The sequence below is a fragment of the Oryctolagus cuniculus genome, chromosome 11 (assembly GCF_051225735.1).
Source record: "Oryctolagus cuniculus isolate XC-2025 breed Fujian yellow rabbit chromosome 11, ASM5122573v1, whole genome shotgun sequence".
Lineage (NCBI taxonomy): Eukaryota > Metazoa > Chordata > Mammalia > Lagomorpha > Leporidae > Oryctolagus > Oryctolagus cuniculus.
In genome coordinates this window covers 74,674,223-74,683,399 of record NC_142877.1, presented here as the reverse complement: position 1 = coordinate 74,683,399, position 9,177 = coordinate 74,674,223, and the positions used below count along the sequence as shown (strand labels likewise).

At 40.4% G+C, this 9,177-nt stretch overlaps 1 long non-coding RNA gene across 1 annotated transcript in view; it reads left to right on the top strand.

Annotated features, from left to right (window-relative positions):
* Positions 1-264: 264 nt before the first annotated feature.
* The window catches only part of LOC149123530 (uncharacterized), a 34,390-nt gene continuing 25,477 nt past the window's right edge, over positions 265-9,177 (top strand). The window contains exon 1 of the long non-coding RNA XR_016217146.1: positions 265-564. This is a non-coding gene — a long non-coding RNA (uncharacterized LOC149123530). The remainder of the gene's footprint in view (positions 565-9,177) is intronic.

The window sequence follows — 9,177 nt, the reverse complement described above, 5'->3', positions numbered from 1 at the left end:
TCTATTTGCATTCAAATGCTACCCAAGAGCTTCAAACCTCAGTGGTGAACAATGTCCTCCTATAATGCACACCATTTTATTCGGTGCCAAAAGATTAATAAAATTTAACCAAGATAATTACTTAAAAGTAGTCTCCATTGAGTGAGTCAGAGTGGGAAAAGATTCATTCCTGTTAGTAATAATTATCTCTGGGTAAATTATTTTCTAACTAGTCTCTCCCCAAGGCACTTTTTTCTAGAGAGTTCTTACAGAGAAATGAAGCACCAGCAAGGGTTTAGTTTAAGGTCATAATCTACTTGCCATACTATGTCAACCTAAAAGTTTTCCTTGTATCTTTACTTTTTCTCAGACCTTCATAGAGAAGATGGTAGAATAGGGAGGGTGCTTGCTGCTCTAGCCTAGGGGAAGGTAGTTAGAAAAAAGTGGAGAGAGTATAGTCTCGGGGAAGAGTTAGGGAGAAAACGGCAGAGGAAACGTCACACAAATTGGAGGAACACTGTGGATCTATGTGGAGGGTGTGGACCTCAGCAGCCAAGAGCCTCAGTACCAGCTTTGGAGAGTGAGGTAAGACTAGTCTGCAGAAGCCCAAGCCACTGGAGATAAAGCTGGGGAGGGAGCCTGGCATGAATCCAGCTTGGAACCCTGAGGGGGACAGCGTATCTGCCACCTAGAGTGAAAAAATGGGGAGTGGCTCATTTCTCTCTCCCCGATGCATCATCGTCCTATAACTAGCTGAGAGAGAGGGTGCCATTTTGGACGTACATAACAGCTGCTACAGCTTGTGTTGGTGCACCCAGCAACCAGCTGAGAGGAGACACTGGAGTCTGGCTGGGAGCAGTGACAATGGGTTGGGCATTCGTGATGGTGGGAGTCTTGTGTGCTGGGACTGTGAAAACACTGTGGCTGCATGGGATTATGCAGGGTGTGGCTTAGTCACTGGGTGTTACTGTGGGTGGCTGCCCACACTCAGGTCACCCTGATTGCCTGGTGAAGGTCACTGCTGCATGATCCATGATTACACTAAGGACTGCATGGATCCTTTGTGGTTGTAGCAGTGTGAATGAATATTACACCCACTGGGGCTAGAGCCTGGGCATTGGTTTCCTTGGAGGAAAGGAGGTAAGCATGAGACTACACCAAAGAGATAAACAAACACTCCCCCTTGAGTTTGTTTTTTTTTTTTAAGAGGAGATTTACCACACCTGAAATAGGTATCACTTTGGATACTCTTGTCACCCTAGAGCTCAGAACAGAGCTCCCTGACCATACCTAGCACATGCCTCTGGGTAATCACTGAAAGAGCAGACTCTCCACTAAGCCACAGAGGCATAGTTCAAACATAAAAGCCATAAGAGAAAAAAAGGGGGAAAAAAAAACAAGTATCTAAACAAATGCATAAAAACAAATGCAGAAATTCAAGAAACAAGAATAAGCAAGACGACATGATGCCCCAAAGGAACACAATAACATTTCAATACTAGAATGTGAAGATGAAGAGATTGAAGAAATGCCAGAAATGAAATTCAAAAGATTGATTGTAAAATTACTTAGAAGTGGCTGGCGTTGCAGCTCACTAGGCTAATCCTCCGCCTTACGGCGCCAGCACACCAAGTTCTAGTCCCGGTCAGGGCACTGGATTCTGTCACGATTGCCCCTCTTCCAGGCCAGCTCTCTGCTGTGGCCAGGGAAGGCAGTGGAGGATGGCCCAAGTACTTGGGCCCTGTACCCCATGGGAGACCAGGATAAGTACCTGGCTCCTGCCATCAGATCAGCATGGTGCACCGGCCACAGCGCGCCAGCCGCAGCGGCCATTGGAGGGTGAACAAACAGCAAAGGAAGACCTTTCTCTCTGTCTCTCTCTCTCACTGTCCACTCTGCCTGTCAATAAAAAAGAATTACTTAGAAGTAATCAGAAAAAAATCCATGAAGCAAAGGAATCCAAACACAACATGAATGAAAATTTTTCCCATGAAGCTGAGATTTTAAAAGAGAAATCAAAATGAAATGTTAGAAAGGAAGAATTAAATGGATCAAATAAAAAATGTGATGGAAAGCCTTAACAACAGACTTGGTAAAGCAGAACAAGGAATATCCAAGTTAGAAGACAAATCTCTGGAAATATTACAGTCAGATAAAAAAAAAGAAGAAGAAGAAATAAGAAAACTAAAAAACAGTGCTGGAGATTTATGGGATACTATCAAACAATCCTATATACTGGTCTCAGGAGTCCTGAAGGCTTGGAAAGTGATAATAGATTAGAAGGCCTCTTTAGTGAAATAATTTCAGAAAACTTAACTAATTTGGAAAAATAAAGGGACTCCCAAGTACAGGAACCACATAAAACTCCTAACGGACAACCAGAAAACATCTCCACCTGACACATTGTGGTCAAACTCTCCACAATAAAATATAAAAAATATTCTAAAATGTGCACGAAAGAAATACCAGATTACTTTCAGAGACCTTCAATTACACCCACAGCTGATTTCTCATAAGAAACCCTATAGACTAGAAGAGAATAGCAAAATATATTCCAAGACTTAAGAGAAAAAACTGTCAACCCAGAATACTATACCCTGCAAAGCTCTCATTTATAAATGAAAGTGAAATAAGACCTTCTATAACAAATAGAAATTGAAAGAATTCCTCACTACTTGTCTAGCCTTACAAAAGATGATTAAGGATGGGCTACACACAGAAAGAGAAACATGGGCATCATTATGAAAGATGGTGAAGGCAGAAAATCCCCCAGTAAAAGTACAAAGGAAATCCAAAGTAAACAATAGAAATACTTATGGAAAAATGGCAGGACCAAGTCATTACTTACCAATAATCACCTTGACTGTAAATGGCCTCAACTCTCCAGATAAGACACAGACTGGCTGAATGGATTAAAAAACAAAACCCATCTTTGCTGCCTAAAAGAAACACATCTCATCAATAAAGATACATTCAGACTAAAAGTGAAAGGATGTAAAAATATATTCCATGCTCAGAGAAACCAAAAAAGAGCTGGTATAGCCATCCTAATATCAGACAAAATAGAATTTAACACAAAAAACTATACACAAAGAAGGGCAGTATGTAATGACTAAGGGATCAAATCAATAGGAAGATGTGACTATAATAAATCTGCATGCACCTAATTACAGAGCACCTTCCTATTTAAAACAAACAATAATGTATCTAAAAGGAGACATAGACTCCAATACAATAGTAATGGGGGGAGTACAATATCCCACTTTCAACAATGGACAGATCAACCAGACAGAAAATCAGCAAGTAAACAACAGAGTTAGTCGACACTATAGACCAAATGGACCTAATGTATATCTACAGAACTTTTCATCCTACAGTTGCAGAAACACATTCTTCTCACCAGTGCATGGAACTTTCTCTAGGATGGCCCACATGCTAAGCCATAAAGCAAGTCTCAGCAAACTGAAAAAAATTGAAATTATACCGTGCATCTTATCTTACTATAATGGAATGAAGCTAGAAAACAACAACTCAAGAATCTCTAAAACATATGTAAACATGGGAGACTGAACAACATGCTTCTGAATGAACAGTGGGACATAGAAGAAATCAAAGAGAAATCAAAATATTTCTGGAAATGAATGAAGATAAGAATACAACACATCAAAACTTATGGATACAGCAAAAGCAGTGTTAAGAGGGAAGTTTATAGCAATTGTTGCCTACCTCAAGAAATTGGAAAGGCACCAAATAAATTAGCTATCAAGGCATCTCAAGGACCTAGAAAAACAATGGCAAATCAAACCCTAAACTAGTAGGAGAAAAGAAATATTTGAGGAGATATAAACAAAATTGAAATAAAAAATACAAAAGATCAGTGAAACAAAGAGCTGTTTCTTCAAAAAATTAAACAAAATTGACACACCATTGTCCCAACTGACCAAAAAAGATGAAGAACCAAAGCACTAAAATTAGATATGAAAATGAAAATATAACAACAGGTACCACAGAAATAAAAAGAATCATCAGAAATTACTACAAAGAGTTGTATGCCAACAAACCAGGAAATGCGGAAGGCATGGATAGATTCTTGGGTAATACAACCTACCTAAATTGAGACAAGAAGACATAGAAAACATAAACAGACCAATAAACAAGATAGATATTGAATCAGTAATAAAGACCTACACAACAACAAAAAAAGCCCAGGACTGGATGGCTTCACTGCTGAATTATACCAGACAGTTAAAGAACTGACTGCAATTCTTCTCAAGACAGGGAATCTTCCCAAGCTCCTTCTGTGAAGCCAGCATCACCTTAATTAATAAACCAGAAAAAGATAGAACAGAGAAAGAGAACCACAGACCAATCTCCCTGATGAACACAGACACAAAAATTCTCAACAAAACACTAGCTAACTGAATCAAACAACACATCAAAACAATCTTTCATCCAGACCAAGTGGAAGTTATCCCTGGTATGCAAGGATGGTTTACCATTCGGAAATCAATGTGTTACATCACATTAACAAACTTAAGAACAAAAACATATTATTATCTCAATAGATGCAAAGAAAGTATTTGATAAAATACAACACCCTTTCATGATGAAAACTTTAAGCAAATTGGGTATAGAAGGAATATTCCTCAATACAATCAAGTCTATTTATGACAAACTCATGGTCAACATCCTATTGAACAGGGAAATGTAGGAAGCATTCCCACTAAGATCTGGAAACTGACAAGAATGCCCATTCCCCATTAGGCAAGAAAAAGAAATCAAAGGGATACAAATTGGGAAGGAGAAGTTAAACTATCCATATTTGCAGATGACATGATTCTATTTATAGGGGATCCAAAAGACTCCACTAAGAGACCATTGAAACTCATAGAAGAATTTGGTAAAGTGACTGGATATAAAATCAATACACAAATATCAATAGCCTTTGTATACACAGACAATGCCATGGTTGAGAAAGAACTTCTAAGATCAATCCCATTCACAATAGCTACAAAAAAATTAAATACCTTCTGTGGGGAGCAACTCAGACTAGACTAAGTTACTGGAATTAAGACTTATTCTATGCATCTGCTCTCCCACAATATGGCGCTGAGAAGGGAGAAACAGCTTCTACACAGCTGCCTCCAGTTCAACCAATAAACTGTAGGACCTGCTCCTGATTGGAGGAGAGCAGCGTACTCGGCGTGTGGGTAGCAGAGTTGGGATTGGTGGAAGGACTATAAAGGAGGAGAGAGACAACATGCACCAGGAACATCTATCTGAAGGAACACCTGTGCAGCCCCCAAGAGAGCCGGCCGGCGGTGTGCCGCTCCCCCGCGGAAGTGGGGAAAGTGGCAGGGGGAACCGCCCTTCCACCTCCGTGGAAGGGACGGTAGCCAACCCGGGAAGAACCAGCAGTAAACCTGGGGAGGGCCGAGCAGACGAAAGAACAGCGCAGGGTCCTGTGTCGTTCCTCCACGAAGATGGGGAATGACGCCTTTGAATAAATTTAACCAAGGACATCAAAGATCTCCACAATGAAAATTAGAAAACATTAAATAAAGAAAGAAAAAGAAAAAGACACAAAAAATGGAAGTCTTCTGTAATCACAGATTGGAAGAATCAATCAGCAAAATGTCCATACTACCAAAAACATTTTACAGATTCAGTGCAATACTTTAAAATTCCAAGGACATTCTTTTCAGATATATAGAAAAAGTGATGCTGAAATTCATATGGAAACACAGGAGACTTCAAATAGCTAAAGCAATCTTATACAGCAAAAATAAAGCCAGAGGCACCATAATATCTAATTTCAAGGCATGCTACAGGGCAGTCATAATCAAAACAGCCTGGTACAGTCACAAAAACAGATGGATAGACCAATGGAACAGAATAGAAACTCCAAAATCACCTACACTTCTACAACCAACTTTGACAAGGGAGCTAAAATCAATCCCTGGAGCAAGGATAGTCTCTTCAACAAATGGTGCTGGAAAACTGGATCTCTGCATGCCAAAGTACAAACAAGACCCCTACCTTACATCTTACACAAAAATCTACCCAAAATGGATCAAAGACTTAAATCTATAACCTGATACCATCAAATTAGTAGAGAACGTCTGGAAAACCCTGCAAGATATTGGCATAGGCAAAGACTTCTTGGAAAAGACCCCAGATGCACAGGCAATCAATGCCAAAATTGATAAATGGGATTACATCAAATGGAGAAGCTTCTGCACTGCAAAAGAAACACTCCACAAAGGGAAGACACAATACAAGAATGGGAGAAACTTTTTGCAAACTATGCAACTGATAAAGTATTAATATCAAGAATATAAAGAGCATAAGAAACTCAACAACAAAACTATCCAGTTAAGAATGGGCAAAGAACTTAAACAGGCATTTTCAAAAAAAAAAAAAAGCAAATGGACAACAAACACATTATAAAATACTCAGGATCACTAGCGATCAAGGAAATGCAAATCAAAACCACAAGGAGGTTTCACCTCACTCCCCTTGGAATGGCTTTCAGATAGAAATCAACAAACAAACATTGGTGAGAATGTGTGGAAAAAGGTACCCTAATCCACTGTTGGTGGGTAAATAAATGGATACAGCCACTGTGGTAGACAGCATGAAGATACCACAGGGCCAGCACCATGGCTCAATAGGCTAATCCTCCACCTAGCGGCACTGGCACACCGGGTTCTAGTCCCGGTCGGGGCGCTAGATTCTGTCCTGGTTGCCCCTCTTCCAGGCTAGCTCTCTGCTGTGGCCCGGGAAAGCAGTGGAGGATGGCCCAAGTGCTTGGGCCCTGCACCCGCATGGGAGACCAGGAGAAGCACCTGGCTCCTGCCTTCGGATCAGCGTGGTGCGCCGGCCACAGCACGCCGGCCGTGGCGGCCATTGGAGGGTAAACCAATGGCAAAAGGAAGACCTTTCTCTCTGTCTCTCTCTCTCACTATCCACTCTGCCTTTCCAAAAAAAAAAAAAAAAATACCACAGAAATCTGAATATAGACCTATCATTTGACCCAGCCATCCTACTCCTGGGAATTTAACCAAAGGAAATGAAATCAGCATATGAAAATATTATCTGTAACCCCACATTTTCTGCTGCTCAATTCACAACAGCTAAGATGTGAAATCAACCAAAATGCCCTTCAATTGAAAACAAGATAAATTATGATAAATTATAGGATATGTACATCATGGAATACTATACAATGGTAAAAAAAGACAATCTGTCATTTGCAACAAAATGGGTGTAACTGGAAAACATTGTAATTAGTGAAATAGCCAATCCCAAAGGGACAAATACCATGTTCTCCTTGTTCTGTAGTAATTAATAGAGTGCCTAAAAGATAATCTTTTTTTTTTTTTTTAACTTTTATTTAATGCATATAATTTTCCAAAGTACGACTTATGGATTACAATGGCTTCCCCCCCATACCGTCCCTCCCACCCACAACCCTCCCCTTTCCCACTCCCTCTCCCCTTCCATTCACATCATGATTCATTTTCGATTATCTTAATATACAGAAGATCAGCTTAGTATACATTAAGTATGGATTTCAACAGTTTGCTCCCACACAGAAACATAAAGTGAAAAATAATAGATGATTTTTTTAAATGATGATGAAATCAGAGCAGACCTATTGTCATGTTTAATCCCAGTGAGAGTCAAGTTGGGAATTGATAATTTCTTTTTTTTTTTTCTTTTTTTTTTTTTTTACAGAGGATCAGTTTAGTATGCATTAAGTAAGGATTTCAACAGTTTGCACCCCCATAGAAACACAAAGTGAAATATATTGTTTGAGTACTCATTATAGCATTAAATCTCAATGTACAGCACATTAAGGATAGAGATCCTACATGAGGAGTAAGTGCACAGTGACTCCTGTTGTTGACTTTACCAATTGACACTCCTGTCTATGGCATCAGTAATCTCCCTATGCTCCAGTCATGAGTTTCCAAGGCTATGGAAGCCCTTGTTTAGACAAGGTCATAGTCAAAGTGGAGGTTCTCTCCTCCCTTCAGAGAAAGGTACCTCCTTCTTTGATGACCTGTTCTTTCCACTGGGATCTCACTCGCAGAGATCTTTTGCCAGAGTGTCTTGGCTTTCCATGCCTGAAATACTCTCATGAGCTTTTCAGCCAGCTCCGAATGCCTTTAGGGCTGATTCTGAGGCCAGAGTGCTATTTAGGACATCTGCCATTCTATGAGTCTGCTGAGTATCTCACTTCCCATGTTGGATCACTCTCCCCTTTATTTACTCCATCGGTTAGCCTTAGCAGGTACTAGACTTGTCTATGTGTTCCCTTTGACTCCCAGTCCCTTCACCATGACCAACTGTGAACTGAAACTGATCACCTGGAACAGTGAGATGGCATTGGTACATGCCACCTCGATGGGATTGAATTGGAATCCCCTGGTATGCTTCCAACTCCACCACTTGGGGCAAGTCAGCCTGAGGATGTCCCAAATTATACATCTCTTCCCTCTCCCATTCCCACCACCATGTTCAACAGGGATCACATTTCAGTTAATTTTCAACACTTAAGAATAACTGTGCATCAATTACAGATCTAAACCAGTCATATTAAGTAGAACAGATAAAAAAAACTACTAAGAGGGATAATGTATTAAGTTGTTCATTAACAGGGCTATGCTGATCAAGCCACCGTTTCCCATAGTGTCCACCTCACTCCAACAGGTTTCCCTCTTGGTGTTCAGTCAGTCGTCACCGATCAGGGAGAACATATGGTATTTGTCCCTTTGGGACTGGCTTATTTCACTCAGCATGATGTGTTCCAGATTCCTCCATTTTGTTGCAAATGACTGGATTTCGTTGTTTCTTACTGCGGTATAGTATTCTAAAGAGTACATATCCCATAATTTCTTTATCCAGTCTATCGTTGATGGGCATTTAGGTTGGTTCCAGGTCTTAGCTATTGTGAATTGAGCTGCAATAAACATTAGGGTGCAGACCTCTTTTTTGTTTGCCAATTTAAATTCCTTTGGGTAAATTCCAAGGAGTGGGATGGCTGGGTCGAACGGTAGGGTTATCTTCAGGTTTCTGAGGAATCTCCAGACTGACTTCCATAGTGGCTTGACCAGCTTGCATTCCCACCAACAGTGGGTTAGTGTCCCTTTTTCCCCACATCCTCGCCAGCATCTGTTGTTGGTAGATTTC